Genomic DNA, 19,807 nt, shown 5'->3' on the forward strand with positions numbered 1-19,807 from the left:
TGATCTTCTTTGTCACAACTCGATAAGCGTTACCCCAAGGATCAGCGTCAGCTTCCTGGCACAACTCCTTGAAGCAGTTAGACTTGCTGATTTGGATCGCCCGTTTGAATGCCGCTCTAGCTTCACGGAAAACTATCTTTCGCTCCTCTCTGACCATTTCAGACCGTGCCCTCTGAACGTGTCTCCTAGCTCTGAGACAGGCATCGCGAAGGTTAGCAAGATTTTCGTTCCACCAGTAACTTGGCCGTCGGCTATTCGTTGGCTCCAATTTCCTCGGCATCGTCGCATCGCAAGCCCTCGCTAGCGTTTCCGTCAGTTGGTCTGCGTCAAGGTTTGTAGCGTCGCTGTTCACTCGAAGTGCTTCGATAAAAAGATCCTTATCGAAGTCCTTCGTCTTCCATCTTCGCCAACAAGACCTTGTCTCCCGTCGTACCGTCGGCGTTCGCGTTCCAACACTATATCGGATCGCCTGGTGATCGCTATGGGTATATTCTTCACAAACTCTCCAGTTCATGTTCCTCGCCATCGACGGACTGCAGAACGTGACATCGATGATGGACTCCCTGCCATCTCTGCGGAATGTACTAACGGTACCTTCGTTGCACAATCTTACTTCCAGCTTAGCCAGCGCCTCCAGCAAACTGTAACCTCTGGCGTTAGTCAGTCTGCTTCCCCAATCCACTGCCCAAGCATTGAAATCGCCTCCGATGATCACTGGATTTCGGCCGATCAGCTTCTCCGTGAGTGAGTCCAGCATCCGGTTATACTGCTCCAAAGCCCACCTTGGGGTGCGTAACAGCTACACACAAAGATCCCGTTAATTTTGGCGATTACGAAACCCTCGCTTGAACTGTCTACCACCTCTTGGATAGGAAATCTGCCAATCACTTGGATAGCCGCCATCTCCGTAGCATCCGCCACCCAGTTGCCGTTGTCAGAAGGAATCCGGAACGGCTCAGCAATAATTGCCACGTCGCACATTGCTTCTGTTGTCGACTGCCACAACAGCTGCTGTGCGGTGTCGCAATGGTTGAGATTCAACTGGATGATCTCCATTAATCTCGGCCCGCCATCGCCTTCTTGTAGGCAGGGCATTGAAAGCCACCCGTCATGTGGTCGTTTCCATCCTCCGGTTTGCAGAGCAGGCATCTTGGTTGCTTCGTGCAGTCCCTAGCAACGTGTCCTTCTCCACCACATTTCCTACAAAGACCGGATCTGTCTGGGCCACTGCAGTTTCGCGCCTGGTGTCCAAATGCCATACATTTGAAGCATCGCTCCATTTGTTTGGTGATTCGAGGGTGAGTCTCAACGGACACATAGACCATCCGACCTTCACCTTGGCCACCTCCACCATTTTGTTGGCGGCATCTACCGGTAGTCGTATCGCTGCTATTTGTGTACCACCGTACGCTTTCCTCAACCGAATGGTCATCTGAACTTCGCCCAGCATGCATTGTGAGATCAGTGCATCCCTCAGTTCGTCTATCGTGGTGATCTCGTCCAGGTCTCTGCATTCGATCACGGCCTCCTGCGTTAAAGCCCTTACGTTTCCTTCACTACCTAAGGAATTGGCAATGAGCTCCCGGAAGGCCGAGCTCTTGACCGTGGGATCCTTCTTCAGCTCGAACAGCAATTCCCCTTCTGAGTACGCCTAGTCCTCACCACTTTTCACCCAAGTCCTTGAGCACCGGGTCTTCTCTCACCTTCCGTAATATCGCTGCGTATGTCGTCTTGTCGCTCACTTCGACTATCAAGGCGTCCCCTTGACCCGCTCACGAGAAGAGCGATGTTTTTCTTTCTTCTTCTGCTCCTTCTTCTTTTCCACGTTTTCCTTCTGCTTCTTTCTCTTCTCCCGCTGACTTTCCACGGTTCCAATCACCGTTCTTGACGGCTTCCTTCAGTACGCTAGCACAATCTTGCACGCTGCTTCTTCGGGATTTCCTGCTCTCCTGGAAAGTCCCTGCTTCGCTTATCCGTGCGAGTATTTCGGGGGCTCATTGGTGTTTGCAGTGCCTTGACTGTTGTATGCTCCGCTGCATCTTTCAGTGCTTTTTCGGCTGCTTCGGCTCTTCTTTTGAGCGCATTCGGTTCGTGCTCAGCAGATTTAACGGCGGACTTGATGCTCGTCACTAGAAACTTGATCTTCGTGTGAACATTGTGCTTGTCCTTCACGAAGTCATAGAGCTCGTTGACTCGCTTCCGCACCTCCATCAGGTTGGACCTCCCAAATTGTAGATCCTCCTGAATAGCACTACTTTCCGATTTTGGGGTGGACACCCTATTTCCGGATCCTAGCTCCTGTTGGCCTGCCTGGTTCTCAGCAGCCTTGGCCATACTGCTGGTACTTGCTACTGCTGCCTGCGCCATCACTGGAGATCGCTGCAGCCTCCCACTCTTTGCGAAAACATTCGCACCGCCTGCTCCTTCGTTGATTGTAGAATTTGTTTCCATGTAAAAAGGGTCCCCCTCCGGGCCGTTATCTCTTCCTGTTGTAGATAGTCACCTTAGTGCCTTTGTGAACAGTGAGGTCCATGCAAGGGTTGACTCCGGTGCCTTATAACACCGTGTTCAGAGCCGGATCGGCGTAAATCAGGAATGGTGCATCTGAACCTACTACCCACCGGTATAGGTGACAAGTGTTGAGCGTTACCGGAGGCCTGCCAGGTTGTTTACCGGGATGGAGGCAGACGAACCATTAGCCTGCTTGCCATTTCAAAAAGATGTCACTCTTTTTTACTCAGGAAACAGAATAGCTCGACTGTCAGCCCATATACGCCTAATCCTATCCAAAAACTGAGAATCGGCCAATGTCGTTTGCCGTGACCAGTATACCATAATCAGGATCTTACTGGCATCAATCCTGATGTGCCGGTTGGCACACCTGTTGGGCTTGTGTGCTTTGAGCGGCGCACGGTCGCTGTGATAGGGCCTGCTTGCAAACACATGCAGCTTTTTATAGAGGTTCAACAGAGCCCACTGTCAAACCCCACCACGTTCTAGACAGGCCCCCTAACTCGCAGTGGCCATGTGTGTGTGTGTGTGTGTGTGTGTGTGTGTGTGTGTGTGTGTGTGTGTGTGTGTGTGTGTGTGTGTGTGTGTGTGTGTGTGTGTGTGTGTGTGTGTGTGTGTGTGTGTGTGTGTGTGTGTGTGTGTGTGTGTGTGTGTGTGTGTGTGTGTGTGTGTGTGTATGTGTACAAATTTTGTAGACACACTTTTTGGAACTTATCATTACCCGATTTACTCGCAACAAGTTGCATTCGACGGGGAATGCGGTCCCATTGTTTGCTATTGAAAATTGGCCTGACAGGACATTGCATTTCGGAATTATTGAAAAATCATTGTTTTTTCCCAAGGGTCCCCCCTTGGAAAAAAAATTTCAAAATCGAAAAAAAAAAAAAAAATTTCGGGCCTGGTGGGAATGCATAGTAATCAATGCAAAAACATGCAAAATGATAGAAAATATGCGATCTATTCCTCTAAAGTGCTTTTTTGACCTTTCCTATGTGATTTTTTCAGTACATTTTACGATGCACGAGAAACGCATCGCCGCTAGGTGGATTAATCTGGGTTTTTCTATTAATCCTATATATCAAATTGTTTTGTGAGAAACAGAGTAGAACATGATATGTCAAATATACGGTAAGCTAATCGTTCTGAGCATAAAGTGTACTGCCGTCTTATGAAATATTAGTTCGCGTTCGATCGTGTATCCTTTAATGAGCAGCACGATCGCGCGATCATAGAGATATTAGGCTTTGCGTTGTGCGGGTGATTCAATTAATTAACAAATAAAAATTAGTGCGTGTTCTATCGTGTTTCTATTAGTACGCAAAGCGATCGCGCGATCATCGAAATATTTTGTTCTGCTAAGTGCGGTCGATAAGTCAATTAATTAGTGCGCGTTCGATTGTGTTTTTGTGATAACTTCGTCAAACTACACGCTACACACGGCAAACCGTTTACCAAAACGAACCCTGCTACACTTCCTATCCCATATATCCAACATCCCAGTGATTTCTCGTGGAAGTGCAGATGACTCGTCGGCTTCCATCAAAGCGAGTATCACGTCAACAAATTCCTACCTATTCCCTAATTGACCTGCATTAAGACACGGCCGGCGCTGGTATTGCTTGACTTTGGGTTACCAGTTTTTACACATTGAGGATGATGTTAGTCCCAAACATCATCTGTTGGTTCTCTGTGTAATTACAGCTGACCTGGCAATAACGGAGGAGCAACCGTGGGCGGTCAATCATTCTCATGCTCATGCTCATGCTCACGATTTGGTCAACCTTACTCATAATTTTTGCATGAGGAAATAGGGGGAAAGACGGCTTTGGCAGGTTTTGTTCTATTATTGGCAGGGGGGTTTTTGTCGACCAAATTTTATGAAATTTGGCCACAATGTTCTTTGATATGCAAAGAATGTTTAGGCCAAATTTGAGCATAGTCAGACATAAAAAACCCTGCCAATAATAGAACAAAACCTGCCAAAGCCGTCATTCTTCCTAGTGTATAAACCCGTCGGAAACGATAACGAACATATTTGTTAAAGGAATGAAGAAAATTTAGCCGATTTAGAGTAATGCGGATACGCACACAGACCATTTCATTTTTATTGTAAAGAAGAAGAAGAAGATTTCTTCGGTGTTTCAAACCAAGAACTCCTTTGCGAATTTCTTCAAGAAATACTTGAAAACCTTTTATGAACTTTTTCGGATATTTCCACAAAAATATCACCGTGAATTATTCATAAAAGGGGAATTTCCCGGAGTAGTTGCTTGACGAATTTACCAGAGAAAATCCAGTAGAACATATAGAGATATTTCTGGAAGAGTTCTTGAAGATTTTTTACGGATATTCTTGTAGGTATTTTTGAGAGAATTCTTCGAGAATTTCTAAAGAAGTCTCTGAACAAAAAGCGGGAGAATTTTCGTAGTATTTTCCTCATGATATTTCGGAGGAGTTTTTAAGGGAATTTCCCATAAAAATCCGGTAAAGTTCGCACAGAAAACTTGAAGAAATCTGAAGGAGAATTAATTTCCAGATTTTTTTTGTGAAAAACTTTCTGGGAGAAAACTCGAGGAATTTTGAATTTCCAGAGGAAGGCGCGTAAGATTTTAGATCTAGATTAGGCAATTTAATTTGCATAAGAAGATTTTAGAATTGCTGTATAATTTTCCCGAAGAATTCCTGGGAGGTGGGTTTAGTGGAATTCCATGGGCATTTCGGAATGAATTCAGAAGAAATATCTGAAGAGTTCGCGTGGTAATTTCTCTAGAATTTGCGAAGCATTTTATGAAGTGTTCTTGGAGGAGTTTTTGGAGGAACTTCCGGAGGAATTCCCGGAGGAACTTCCGGAGGAATTCCTGGAGGAACTTCCGAAGGAACTCCTGGAGGAACCTTCGAAGAAACCCCTGAAGGATCTTTCGGAAGAACTCCTGGAGGAACTTCCAGAGGGACTCCTTAAAATATCTTTTGGAGGAGCATTCAGAGGAACATCTGGAGGAACTTCCAAACGAATTATTGGATAAACTTTCGGAGGAATTCCTGGAGGAAATTTTCGAGCAATTTCTGGAGCAGTTTTCAGAGCACTTCCTGGTGGAATTTATGGAGGAATTTGTGGAAGAATTTTGGAAAATTTCTATTGCTCGAAATAAGCACGCGCCACCACCGCCGATTACCAACGGCCGCTGGATAAGGACGATAATGTTAATAAAAACCCCTGATTAATCAGACGACTACTCCACCAATTCATTCATTCGACTGTCACTGAATGTGCCTCCGGGAATTCTTCAAGGAGTTCCATCAGCAGTTCCTTCAATTTGTAGGTAAATTCCTAAAGAAAACCTAATTATTATTATTATTTCAGACTAAGGCCGAAGTGGCCTGTGCGGTATGTAAGAGTCTTCTCCATTCGGCTCGGTCCATGGCAACACGTCGCCAGCCACGCAGTCTACGGAGGGTCCGCAAGTCATCTTCCACCTGATCGATCCACCTTGCCCGCTGCGCACCTCGCCTTCTTGTGCCCGTCGGATCGTTGTCGAGAACCATTTTCACCGGGTTATTGTCCGAAATTCTGGCTACGTGCCCGGGCCACCTGAGTCGTCCGATTTTCGCGGTGTGAACGATGGATGGTTCTCCCAACAGCTGATGCAACTCGTGGTTCATTCGCCTCCTCCATGTACCGTCCGCCATCTGCACCCCACCATAGATGGTACGCAGCACTTTCCTTTCGAAAACTCCGAGTGCGCGTTGGTCCTCCACGAGCATTGTCCAGGTCTCGTGTCCGTAGAGGACTACCGGTCTAATGAGCGTTTTGTAGATGGTCAGTTTGGTACGGCGGCGAACTCTATTCGATCGAAGCGTCTTGCGGAGTCCAAAGTATGCACGATTTCCAGCCACTATACGCCTCCGAATTTCTCTGCTGGTATCATTTTCGGCAGTCACCAGTGAGCCCCAAATTCTTCTACCACCTCGATTTCATCACCACCGATGCCAACTCGCGGTGGGTGGCTCACATTGTCTTCTCTTGAACCTCTTCCTATCATGTACTTCGTCTTCGACGTGTTGATGACTAGTCCGATCCGCTTGGCTTCCCTCTTCAGTCTGATGTAGGCTTCCTCCATCTTCTCAAAGTTACGTGCCATAATATCTATGTCGTCAGCGAAGCCAAATAGCTGGACGGACTTATTGAAAATTGTGCCACTCGTGTTAATCCCTGCTCTTCGTATTACCCTGTAACCGTTCAGTTACATATCTCTTAGATTTAATTTCAATTTGTGTCTTGTTTAGAAACTGTTGTGTTTGTTTAATATAAATTGTGTAAAATAAGTAGGATTAGTCGAAAATCAAATGTAAAAGTTAGTTGTGTAAACATTGTTATTAATTTGTAATGTGAAAAATGTTAATGTGAGAATTGTAAAACCAATTAAAGAAGGATTGAATTGGTCATGTTGGTCTACTTTGGTAAAGGGGAGAAGGACATGTTGGTCGACATGGAAGGAGTGGATAAGGATAATGGAAGTATGGACGATTGGGCGGAAAACTCCATGGAAAAGAAAAGGTCTGCATACCTCTGGGGTAAAGATAATTGCTCATTAGCAAACTGGCGTCCGTGCAAGTAAGCCGTGAGTGAGAGTGCCTCTATAGTGCCTCAGTGATTTTTAAATAGCAGTGAACGACATCTTGTGGCCCCTAATAGTTCGTTCAGGACCTTTTGTTCGTTTGTATAATTCGCTAGATTTGCGACCTCACGCAGCACGATCGACTGAGTCAACGTCCGCGTTGGATCTTGGTCTAATCACAAAGGATTTCCGGCACAGTTCCGCCGGAGAGTACCCTTCTCGGCGCGGCCAATACGGTCTCGTCCGTGGTCCGTCGATTGAGTCAACGAAGGGCACGCCGAAGCTTCATCGATAGCGTCCAGAGAGTGGCAAGCCGCCATCTCGGCCAATCGAGGCATCCCGCGACCCCGCCATCGTCCCGAGTCGATCAAGCTACCAACCCGCCATCTTCCTACCAAGCCGTCGTCGACAACCAACTCACCGTCTGCTGCGAGCGCTCGCCATCGTCGTCCAGAAAAACCCCCGGTACGTACCGAACAACGGATAATCACCCCGAACAAATCAAACCCACAATAGTCCCAATAAATTGTTATCCTACTAATTAGATTTTCTCAATAAACGTCCATAGTCATACCCAACAACACAATTCCATTACACAAGTGCAATATTTAAATAACTCCGCAGTTTCTACACCCGTTGTTCCGCGTAGCCCCTCCGAATTACCCAGTAGCATGCCGGCCCTGCGACACAGTTCAGGGGTCTCATGTTACTGAGCTATTAACCGGGAGTTGTTGATTCGCCTTGAGGCTTGAGAGCAACCCCGTAAGTCTAAGAGAGTCTCAATTGGCGACCAACGTTAAAGTCGTGATCGGTAATCGGAGGAACGATTAGTATTTGGAAAAAAATCTTGAGATTTTTTTAACTGGGCGACAGGAGAGTGCGCAATCAATTAATTGATTTTGCAGTCCGACAGTTGAAAACCGCTAATCATAGATCGCGAATTGGTGAATTGAATCGTGAAGACAGTGGCCATACTCGGTGGCGAAAGAGTGCAAAACAAAGAAAAGTTGGCACAAAAGCAGTAAAAACTTGATTGGTTTCGGTGACTGGGACATTTTTTGAAATTGGTGCTGGAGACTAATCTAAAAAGGACATACACGTGAACAATACACTTGAACATTTCTCAAAGGTCCTGAATAAACAAAGTACACAATACGAAACAACACAAAAGATAGCACGGTTTATTGTATTTTCTTATAAATTTCTAAACATTATCATTTTTAGTCTTAAGCTTTGAATTTTTATTTGAATATCTTAATTTACCTTTTATTTTTACGCATAATATTGAATTTTATTGAACTCCATTATTTTTATTGAACTCCATTATATTTTATTGAACTTTTACATAATTTCCTGAATTTTATTGCGATGAATTCTGAATTGATAGACTTGTATCGGTCGATGAACGTGAATCATCTTCTGGATGATGAACTAGAATACGAACTTGCCCTACGCAGAGTGGAGTTTTCTAGTGGTGAATCTAGAGATATAAAACGGAGAAAATTACGAAATGCGATGAAGGAAGAACGAGAGTCGAATAGTTTTATATCGAGAAAGATAGTAGAAGAGGCTCGGGACACGGAGTCACGACAGGTAGAAGAGAAGATTGCGATGATTAGGGATTCACTGGAAAATAAAAAAGTGAAGAAAACAGATTTTCCACAATTGGAAACGCGTCTGGTTCACCTGTACTTTCGGTTGTTTCGGTTAAGAAAAGTATTCAACACGGACGGGTTGAAAAAGATCCTTGAGGATTGTTGAATGATTATTTCTCACGGAAAAGTAGAGATCCAGAGGTAATAGGGGAATATTCAGGAGGATTGCTCAACGTAGCAAACCGCAGGGTTTCCCAAAGGCCTAGTGACAATAAGAGTGACGAGGAAGTAGATAGTAGTTCGAACCCGCGAACTGGAAATGATGATTCGGAGAGTAGTGCAGAAGGAAATACAGAAGAAAGTGAAAAGGAGGAAAATAGCGTAGATGAAGAAGAATTCAACTTTACCGTGAGAAATACGCGTACTAGGAGATCCAGTACGCCTAAAAGACAGGAGGATAAGGCTGTCGACGTAGATGAACTGGTTGAACGGATCATGCTACGGGTCGATACTTTAGTTACGTCTAAATTGAAGGCATTGAAAATAGGAACTCAGAATGAAAAACACAGACATGTAGAGAAAAGAAAAAATGGTTCGAAAGAATCGAAACAAATTAAGAATAGTAGTTCACAAAGATTGATGGAAAAACATGAAATACAACCGAAAATTAAAGGTGAACAGAGAGACGCGAAGGTCACGATTAGGAGACGGAGTAGAATGAACTCGGAATCGTCTATAGCAAATAGAAATAGTGGAGTAGATAACAGAAGTGATAGTGAGCGAGCAGGAACTGACACCGATAGGGTAGAAGATCGAGAGATAGGAAGGAGGCTAAAACGAAGACCAAGGCCAGTATGTGACTGGAAGCTAAAATATGATGGAAAAGATGACGGGAGAGGTTTGAATAAGTTTGTGTCTGAAGTAGAGTTCATGGCTGAAGCGGAGAACATAAGCAAGCAAAGTCTGTTCAACGAAGCAATCCATTTGTTTTCTGGAGATGCGAGGGCTTGGTATATTGAGGAAAGAGAAATCGAGAGTTCCGTAATTGGGCTGAACTGGTGGCCGAGTTAAAACTGGAATTCCAACCGCCAGACATGGATTACCACTACGAACAGCAAGCTGCGGCAAAAGACAGAAGAGAGGGGAGAAATTCCAGGACTATTACAACGCAATCAAGGAGATTTTCGAGCAAATGGCGGTCCCGCCAACAGAACATCGGAGATTTGATATAATTTTCCGAAATCTCCGGTCGGACTATAAGAACTCATTGTTGGTTAAAGGAGTCCGAACGTTGAGGATGTTGAAAGTATGGGGGCGAAAGTTGGACTCTGCTAATTGGTTCTTGTATCGGAAACCGGAAGTAGAGCAGGGGTCCAGATCATCACAAGTTCATGAAATCAACAGTGGGCCTCATCTGCAGACACAGAGACCACAAAGGAATGATTGGAGAGATAATTCTTCCAGGAGCAGACCGGATTGGAGAAATCGAAATTCTGGTGTGTATCAGGGTTCCAGGAATGATAACAAAGGTCCTTGGAAACCCGCACCAGAACAGGCCAAGACAAATATACCGAAGCCGAAATCTTCGCAGTCCAACTTGAATGCAGGAGAAGGTACCAGTAAGGAAATTCTACAGAAGCGGATTGAAGAATATCGAATTCCGGAACGAACGGTATGTTTTAATTGCAGAGGAAATTATCACCATTCCAGTGCGTGTTTGAAGGCAAAAGAAGTTTTTTGTACAACGTGTGGTTTCCAAGGTTTCAGAAGGCCAGATTGCCCATTTTGTGCAAAAACGAAAACGATCGATGTGAGAGGTCGTCGATGTCGTACTACAAAGCCTCTAACTAAATTCGTTTCTTCTGTTCAGGAAGTTGGGGAACTCACAGTACAAATAGAGGAGATAATCGACCGTTTGCAAAAAGTAGATGTCATGGGTATTCAATTGATTGGTTTGCTAGACTGCGGAGCGCAGATGACGGTATTGGGAATCGGAAGCGGAAAACTATTGCGCGATTTGAAGCTGAAATTGCAGCCTACTGGAGTGAAACTGACTACAGCAGGAGGTTTACCACTAGATGTGAAGGGATATGTGAATCTGCCCATGGAGTTCAATGGACAAACTAGGATCGTCACAGCCGTCGTAGCACCTACTTTGAATCGTCGTCTAATATTAGGAATGAATTTTTGGAAGCTTTTTAATATTGAACCCACGGTAAATTTTGAAAAATGTGAGGTAGAGGAGTTGGAAGTTGGACAGGACGATGAATCGATCGTGACCTTGGAACAGGAAGCGATGCTACGAGAGGTTAAAAAGGAGTTTAAGGTGTTCGTCGAGGGTGATAAATTAAGTATTACGCCCTTGATATCCCACAAAATTGAATTTGATGAACAGTTCACAAATACTGCTCCAATCAGATTAAATCCGTACCCATGGTCCCCGGAAATTCAAAAGAGCGTAAATGAGGAGTTAGATAAGTGGATCGACTCTGGCGTCGTAGAGCGGTCCAACAGTGATTGGGCTCTGTTAATTGTTCCTGTGACTAAAAAGGGCGAATCAGAAGCAGAAGGCCGTATTAAAGTGCGCATGTGTCTAGATGCGCGCAAATTAAATGAAAGAACCCGTCGAGATGCCTACCCTCCCACACCAGGACCGCATTCTGGGTAGATTAGAGCTTCCAAGTACTTGTCTACGATTGACCTTTCGAAGGCTTTCTGGCAAATCCCGTTGGACTCCGAATCTAGAAAGTACACAGCGTTCCGGGTGTTTGGAAGAGGTTGTTCCAGTTCACCAGACTACCATTTGGACTGGTCAATAGCCTGGCCATATTGTCGCGGTTGACGAACCAGGTGCTGGGGCACGGAGAACTGGAGAGCTACATGTGTTTGTTTACCTTGACGATATCGTCATAGTAAGCAACACTTTTGAGGAACATCTCCGGAGTCTGAAAGAAGTGGCTAAACGGTTGAGAGCTGCAAATCTCTCAATTAATATCGATAAATCGAAGTTTTGCGTGCAGGAACTCCCGTATTTAGGATTCGTACTTTCCCAGAAAGGAATCCGACCTAATCCGGATAAAATTGAGGCCATAGTCAACTTCGAAAGGCCAACGTCCGTGAGGTCGTTGAGGCGTTTTCTGGGAATGGTAAATTATTACCGACGTTTTATTTCGGAATTTAGCGAAATGACGGCTCCTTTAACAAATTTGCTAAAAGGGAAGCCAAAGGTCGTACAGTGGAATGAGGATGCTGAAACCGCTTTCAATGTACTGAAAGAAAGGCTCATAACAGCACCAATCCTGGCTTGCCCTGATTTCGGAAGGCCGTTTACCATCCAAACCGATTCGAGTGATACCGCCATAGCCGGAGTTCTAACACAGGATGTCGACGGGAAGGAACACGTGATTGCGTACTTTTCGCGTAAGCTGACGATGGCGCAAAAATCTTGGAAAGCAGCGGAGAAAGAAGGGGTAGCCGCATTAGAGGCCATCGAAAAGTTTAGGCCATATGTCGAGGGTGCGCAGTTCACCCTAATTACTGACTCGTCCGCTCTTTCATTCATAATGAATTCCAAATGGAAACCATCGTCCAAACTAAGTCGTTGGAGCATGCTGCTCCAACAATATGACATGAGAGTGAAACACCGGAAAGGCTCCGAAAACGTGGTTCCGGACGCACTCTCCCGTGCAGTGGAAGCTATAGACCTGAGTAAGAGTGACTGGTACTCCTCAGTGTATAAAAAGGTTTTAAAATCTCCAGACGACTTCCCTGATTTTAAAATTGAGCACGATAAACTTTATAAGTTTGTACCTTCGACCACAGATGCAATGGATTATCGTTTCGAGTGGAAACTGTGCTTGCCAGAAGATGTCCGGGAAGAAGTATTAAGGCAGGAACATGACCAATCACTGCATCCAGGATTTGAAAAAACTATTCATAGATTGAAAATTCGCTATTATTGGCCCAAAATGTCTTCGTTTGTACGAAAATATGTGCGGTTATGTAGCGTATGCAAACAATGCAAACCCTCAACCCTGCCAACTGCACCGCTAATGGGGAACCAACGGGTGACCAGCAAACCCTTTCAAATTCTGGCACTCGACTTCATCCAAAATCTTCCTCGTAGTCAAAGAGGAAAAAGTCACTTGCTTGTCTTGATGGATTTATTCTCCAAATGGATTCAGCTAGTCCCAGTAAGGAAAATAGAGAGCAAAGAGGTATGCCGAATTATTGAGGACTGTTGGTTCAGAAGATTGGGCACCCTGAAGTTATCATCTCAGATAATGCGACTACATTCGTAGGAAAGGAATTCCAAGCAATGTTGTCCAGGCGAAAATTCAACAATGGTTAAATTCACGTCACCATAGCCAGGCAAACCCGGTCGAAAGGACAAATAGAACCATTAATGCCTGCCTCCGCACTTATATGGAGAAGGACCAACGGCTATGGGACACTAAAATAGCAGAAATTGAGGAAATGGTTAACACTAGCATTCACGCCTCAACTGGTCTCTCTCCCTATCGGATTCTGTATGGTCACGAGAAGACCACTATGGGCGTTGAGCATAGAATGGAAAGAGAAGATAGGGAGATTTCAGTTGAGGAAAGAGATGATATGCGCAAGAAGATCAATGAAAAATTGTTCACAGTTGTCGAAGAAAATTTGAAGAAGAGTCACGAGAATAGCAGGAAATCGTATAATTTGAGGCATAAAAAGTTTTGTCCGACTTACCGAATAGGACAGAAGGTCTACAAACGGAACTTCAAACCTTCGTCAGCTTCAGAGCACTACAATGCGAAATATGGACCGGTCTACACGCCCTGTGTAATTGTCGCGAAGCGTGGTACGAGTTCGTACGAGCTTGCGGACAGTACCGGAAAAGTCCTTGGAATATTCTCGGCTGCAGACCTTCGTCCTGGTGAGGAGGTTGAGTCCTAAAAAGTATATTAGGATTAATAAAAGCAGTTCGATGACGGGATTAAGTTGTGTTTACGAAAACAGTACGATGCAATTCCCTCATCTCGATGAAGATAATTTGTTGTCATCACTTGGCCGTGTTCGCTGAACTCAACGCTTTGTCTCCACCACGCTCTCGTTTGTGCAACCAGCGAGAGATTACACGTTTCCTCAAGGATGTGACCCGAGGAGCCCATGGCAGGGATGACCAGAGGTTTCGTAGCAACGGTGGAATTTTATTTGTTTGCTAATCGAGAGGCAAAGAAAGAAAATAAATAAGTAAGCCATTGTGAATGATGTCATACATATAGGAGTAGAGATAGTGAATGAGGATACGAAGAGGTTCTTTTGTAGGCGCCATACAAAAGAACAATGCTAGCGCGCGCTTTCCTAGAGGAGAGATAATAATTAGGTATTGATATAGTCAATTGTAGCTTCCAAATAGTTTTAAATAGAAATAATAAAATTTATCTTAGGTAGCATAACGTTTTTAGCAGCAAAGCGATCGCAAGCCATAGAACTGAGCACGTACCACATACAATAGTATTTCTGCAGAAAACTATATTGCTCATTACGAACTCGTTCTCTGCATTGTTCCGCCATGATCAGGACGGCCGCCTGGTCGAAAAATGCAGGAAATAATTCTCGTAATTAGTACCTATCTGTATATACTCTTTTAGATTCATCACAGTTTTTAATTTGTTTCTCGTTCGTTTGTCAATTTGTTTTATGTACAGCTAATTAATAAGGCAACGAATTCAACGTACTAATCACCTTCAGTGATAGTATGCACTACGTGTGAACAATAGACTAGAACGGCCTTTTTAATTTCATTACCTACCATCGAATGGCAGGACTAGATGAAGTTGATAAAAAGGTACTAGAATGATCGTTTTACCATAATGTGTTCGTGCTTATCTACATGCATACTAACAAGATGAAAACACACAAGAGTAATTATGGCAAATTCTGTAGGGGAATTTGACCTTTAGTTGCCAGCTGATTTTAAAATGTTGTGTCATGTCCAAGTAAACTTTAATCGTTTTTATACTGCTTCGCGATTCGTAAAAAAAAAATATATATATATAGAAATAAATGGCATTTGTCTTTGTGGTTTATTTTATTAACTAGTGTTCTATGTAGGTAAAAAAAAATATAAATAATTGAAGTACTTCAATTATTTACCGTGGCGGGAGGATAGTGTAACCGTTCAGTTACATATCTCTTAGATTTAATTTCAATTTGTGTCTTGTTTAGAAACTGTTGTGTTTGTTTAATATAAATTGTGTAAAATAAGTAGGATTAGTCGAAAATCAAATGTAAAAGTTAGTTGTGTAAACATTGTTATTAATTTGTAATGTGAAAAATGTTAATGTGAGAATTGTAAAACCAATTAAAGAAGGATTGAATGGGTCATGTTGGTCTACTGTGGTAAAAGGGGGAGAAGGACATGTTGGTCGACATGGAAGGAGTGGATAAGGATAATGGAAGTATGGACGATTGGGCGGGAAAACTCCATGGAAAAGAAAAAGGTCTGCATACCTCTGGGGTAAAGATAATTGCTCATTAGCAAACTGGCGTCCGTGCAAGTAAGCCGTGAGTGAGAGTGCCTCTATAGTGCCTCAGTGATTTTTAAATAGCAGTGAACGACATCTTGTGGCCCCTAATAGTTCGTTCAGGACCTTTTGTTCGTTTGTATAATTCGCTAGATTAGCGACCTCACGCAGCACGATCGACTGAGTCAACGTCCGCGTTGGATCTTGGTCTAATCACAAAGGATTTCCGGCACAGTTCCGCCGGAGAGTACCCTTCTCGGCGCGGCCAATACGGTCTCGTCCGTGGTCCGTCGATTGAGTCAACGAAGGGCACGCCGAAGCTTCATCGATAGCGTCCAGAGAGTGGCAAGCCGCCATCTCGGCCAATCGAGGCATCCCGCGACCCCGCCATCGTCCCGAGTCGATCAAGCTACCAACCCGCCATCTTCCTACCAAGCCGTCGTCGACAACCAACTCACCGTCTGCTGCGAGCGCTCGCCATCGTCGTCCAGAAAAACCCCCGGTACGTACCGAACAACGGATAATCACCCCGAACAAATCAAACCCACAATAGTCCCAATAAATTGTTATCCTACTAATTAGATTTTCTCAATAAACGTCCATAGTCATACCCAACAACACAATTCCATTACACAAGTGCAATATTTAAATAACTCCGCAGTTTCTACACCCGTTGTTCCGCGTAGCCCCTCCGAATTACCCAGTAGCATGCCGGCCCTGCGACACAGTTCAGGGGTCTCATGTTACTGAGCTATTAACCGGGAGTTGTTGATTCGCCTTGAGGCTTGAGAGCAACCCCGTAAGTCTAAGAGAGTCTCAACCCCTTCCAAAGCAATGTTGAATAGCAGACACGAAAGACCATCACCTTGCCGTAACCCTCTGCGGGTTTCGAAGGGGCTCGAGAATGCCCCTGAAACTCGAACTACGCACATCACCCGATCCATCGTCGCTTTGATCAACCGTGTCAGTTTATCCGGAAATCCGTTTTCGTGCATTAGCTGCCATAGCTGGTCCCGATCGATTGTATCATATGCGGCTTTGAAGTCGATGAATAGATGATGTGTGGGCACGTTGTATTCGCGGCATTTCTGCAGTACTTGGCGAATGGCGAACACCTGGTCCGTGGTGGAGTGTTCGCCTATAAGCCCGCCTGGTACTGCCCCACGAGCTCCCTTTCAATTGGTGCTAGTTGACGGCATAAAATTTGGGAGAGTACCATGTAGGCGGCGTTCAGCAATGTGATTGCGCGGTAGTTGCTACAATCCAGCTTATCGCCCTTTTTGTAGATGGCGGCAAAACTCCCTCCTCCCAAATCTTGGTAATGACCCAGTGCAGCGCTCTAGCCAGTGCCTCACCACCGTGTTTAAATAGCTCTCCTGGTAGTTGGTCAACCCCAGGGGCTTTGTTGTTCTTCAGCCGGCCAATCTCCTCCTGGATTTCCTGGAGATCCGGGGCCGGTAGAATTATGTCCTGCGCGCGTTCCCCTAGGTCCATCACCATACCGCCATCTTCGTCTGCCACATCGCCATTCAGGTGCTCTTCGTAGTGCTGCTGCCACCTTTGGATCACCTCACGCTCGTTCGTAAGAAGGTTCCCGTTTATGTCCTTGCACATATCAGGCTGTGGCACGTGGCCCTTACGTGAACGGTTCAACTTCTCATAGAACTTTCGTGTGTTATTAGTGCGGTACAGTTGCTCCGTCTCTTCACGGCCTCGATCTTCCTGCTAACGCTTTTTCCTCCGGAAAATCGAGTTTTGTCTGTTCCGCGCCTGTTTATATCGTGCCTCATTCGCCCTCGTGCGGTGTTGCAGCAATCTCGCCCATGCTGCATTCTTCTCTTCTACTAACTGCTCACATTCGCCGTCATACCAGTCGTTTCTCCGATCCGGGGGCACCGTGCCAAGTGCAGCGGTTGCGGTGCTACCAATGGCGGATCGAATATCTCTCCAGCCATCTTCAAGAGACGCTGCGCCTAGCTGCTCTTCCGTTGGGAGTGCCACTTCCAGCTGCTGCGCGTATTCTTGGGCTAGCCTACCGCCTTGTAGCCGCCGAATATTAAGCCGCGGCGTCCGACTTCGACGCGTGTTGTACACCGTCGAGAGTTTTGAGCGCAGGCAAACTGCAACGAGGTAGTGGTCGGATTCAATATTCGCACTGCGGTAAGTGCGGACGTTCGTGATGTCGGAGAAGAATTTACCGTCGATTAGAACGTGGTCGATTTGGTTTTCCGTTTCTTGGTTAGGTGATCTCCATGTGGCCTTGTGGATATTTTTGCGGGGAAAGAAGGTGCTTCGGACTACCATTCCGCGGGAGGCTGCGAAGTTTATGCATCGTTGGCCGTTGTCATTCCATACGGTGTGCAGACTATCCGGTCCGATGACCGGTCTATACATTTCCTCCCTACCTGCGCGTTCATGTCACCGATGACGATTTTGACGTCCCGCAGTGGGCATCCATCGTATGTCTGCTCCAGCTGTGCGTAGAACGCTTCTTTCTCGTCGTCGGGTCTCCCTTCGTGTGGGCAGTGCACGTTGATGATGCTATAGTTGAAGAAACGGCCTTTAATCCTCAGCTTGCACATCCTTGCGTTGATTGGCTGCCACCCAATCACGCGTTGGCGCATCTTTCCCAGCACTATGAAGCCGGTTCCCAGCTCGTTGGTGGTGCCACAGCTTTGGTAGAAGGTAGCCGCCCGATGCCCGCTTTTCCACACTTTCTGTCCTGTCCAGCAAATCTCCTGCAGCGCCACGACGTCGAAGTTGCGGGAATGTAATTCATCGTAGATCATCCTGTCGCAACCTGCGAAACCTAGCGACTTGCAGTTCCATGTTCCAAGCTTCCAATCGTGATCCTTTATTCGTCGCCTAGGTCTTTGCCGATTATATCGAGTCGCATTATCTCTTATATTGTTCGTAATTATTGGTTTTCCAGGCGGCTTATTGGGCCTGCGCAAACCTCCTGTCTCGCCGGAGGGCCGTCGTGTCAGGGCTGTTTAGCGTCCCACCTAACACCAGGACTTGGGCTTGTGCGCTTTGAGCGGCACACGGTCGCTTTGGCGGAGCCTACTTGCGGATACATGCAGCTTTTTATAGAGGTTTAACAGGGCCCACTGTCAAACCCCACCACATCCTAGGCAGGCGCCACAACTCGCAGATGGCCTGGGGAGGGATCGTCAAGCCCTTGGACAAAGTCCCTGCTGCCCCCTAAGAAAACCTAAATTAATTCCTAAAACCAAGCCTGAATGAATTCCCAGAGGAACTACTGGTGGAACTCCTGGAGGAATTTTCAGCCGTAGCCGGTGAAACACCCGGAGTTGAATTTCTAGAGAAACTTCCGAAATCTCCTATAAGAGTTCTTCCAGAAGTTCCTCCTGAAATTCTTACGGAACTTCATTTGGGATTTCATCCTGGAATTCTTACGAGATTTGCTCCATTTCCTTCTGTAGTTCTTCAAGATATTCCTCCAGAAGTTCCTCCGAGAATTCTTCTAAAAATTTCTCCAGGAATTCCTCCAGAAATTCCTCCACAGAGGAACACCCGGAAGAACTCCCAGAGTAATTTCCGGAGGAATTCTCGTAGAGACTGCCAGTGGATCTCCCGGAGGAATTCCCAAAGGAATTGCCGGAGGAGCTCCCGTAAGAATTCCTGGAGGAATTTCAGGAGAATTTCTGGAGTACCTCCCGGAGGAACTGCCAGTGATTTTTTGAAATTTTCACAAGAAATTATTCGAAACTTTCACGGAAATTTTATGGAATTTACACAAGAAATTCGAAGATTTTTCGCGAAATTCTCAGGAATGTTTACTGGCAATTCTGCGGAATTTCCCCGGAATATTCTTAGGAATTCCACGGTGCATTTTTTCAGAAATTTTTATGAGAAACACCACGAAAGAATTATCTGAAGAATTCCTTGCAGAACTTACGAAGGAGTTCGTGGAGGATTTCTTGGAGTAAATAATGGTGGAATTTTCGGATCAATTCAAATTTATGGTGGAATTCCAGAAGACATTGCCGAAGAAGTTGCTGGAGGCATTCCTAAAGAATCCTTAATAGAAATCCGGATATAGAATGTCTGGAGCAATTGTCGAAGGAATTCCTGGGGAAAGCTTGCATATTGTTTTTCTGCCTATTTTCTATTAAATATTATTTCAGAGAGGATTTGTTTAGAAATTCAGATGTATGGTTCTAGTTTTCTAAAACTTATGGAAGAATGCAGGATTTTTATAATAATTGTTAAAGCCGATTTTATATTCTTTCTGAATACTAAGTTCGTTAATTCTCACTTTATTTAAAAATATCTGACAAGCAATATATCATGCATTTTAAAAATCCATTATTGTTTTAATCATTATTGTTCTTAAATAAACACACAACGCGAACGTTGCATTGTGAGCGTGAATGCGTCACTTTCATTGGCGTTGCGTTTTAGTACCAAACGCTGACAGCGCGACGCAACGTTCAACGCGCTATTGTGATCCAGTCTTAACTGTTGGTTGTGGATTTGGTTTCAAAATGTTTGAAACTTTGAAGGAAATAGTGCCAAGCACTAATATTCATGTGTTTTTTTATAAAAC

General features: G+C 45.0%; 1 long non-coding RNA gene across 2 annotated transcripts; it reads right to left on the reverse strand.

The window, feature by feature from the left end:
* Nucleotides 1-8,416: 8,416 nt before the first annotated feature.
* LOC134223727 (uncharacterized) lies at nucleotides 8,417-14,501 on the reverse strand. 2 transcript variants are annotated; one of them, XR_009982688.1, is made up of 4 exons: nucleotides 14,337-14,501; nucleotides 13,716-13,925; nucleotides 13,454-13,656; nucleotides 8,417-8,607 (listed from the first exon to the last, which is right to left on the reverse strand). It is a non-coding gene; the product is annotated as an uncharacterized LOC134223727 (long non-coding RNA). The 2 variants fall into 2 exon arrangements; XR_009982689.1 differs by lacking the exon at nucleotides 14,337-14,501 and adding an exon at nucleotides 14,211-14,251.
* Nucleotides 14,502-19,807: the final 5,306 nt, after the last annotated feature.

The sequence above is a fragment of the Armigeres subalbatus genome, chromosome 3 (assembly GCF_024139115.2).
Source record: "Armigeres subalbatus isolate Guangzhou_Male chromosome 3, GZ_Asu_2, whole genome shotgun sequence".
NCBI classification, from domain to species: domain Eukaryota; kingdom Metazoa; phylum Arthropoda; class Insecta; order Diptera; family Culicidae; genus Armigeres; species Armigeres subalbatus.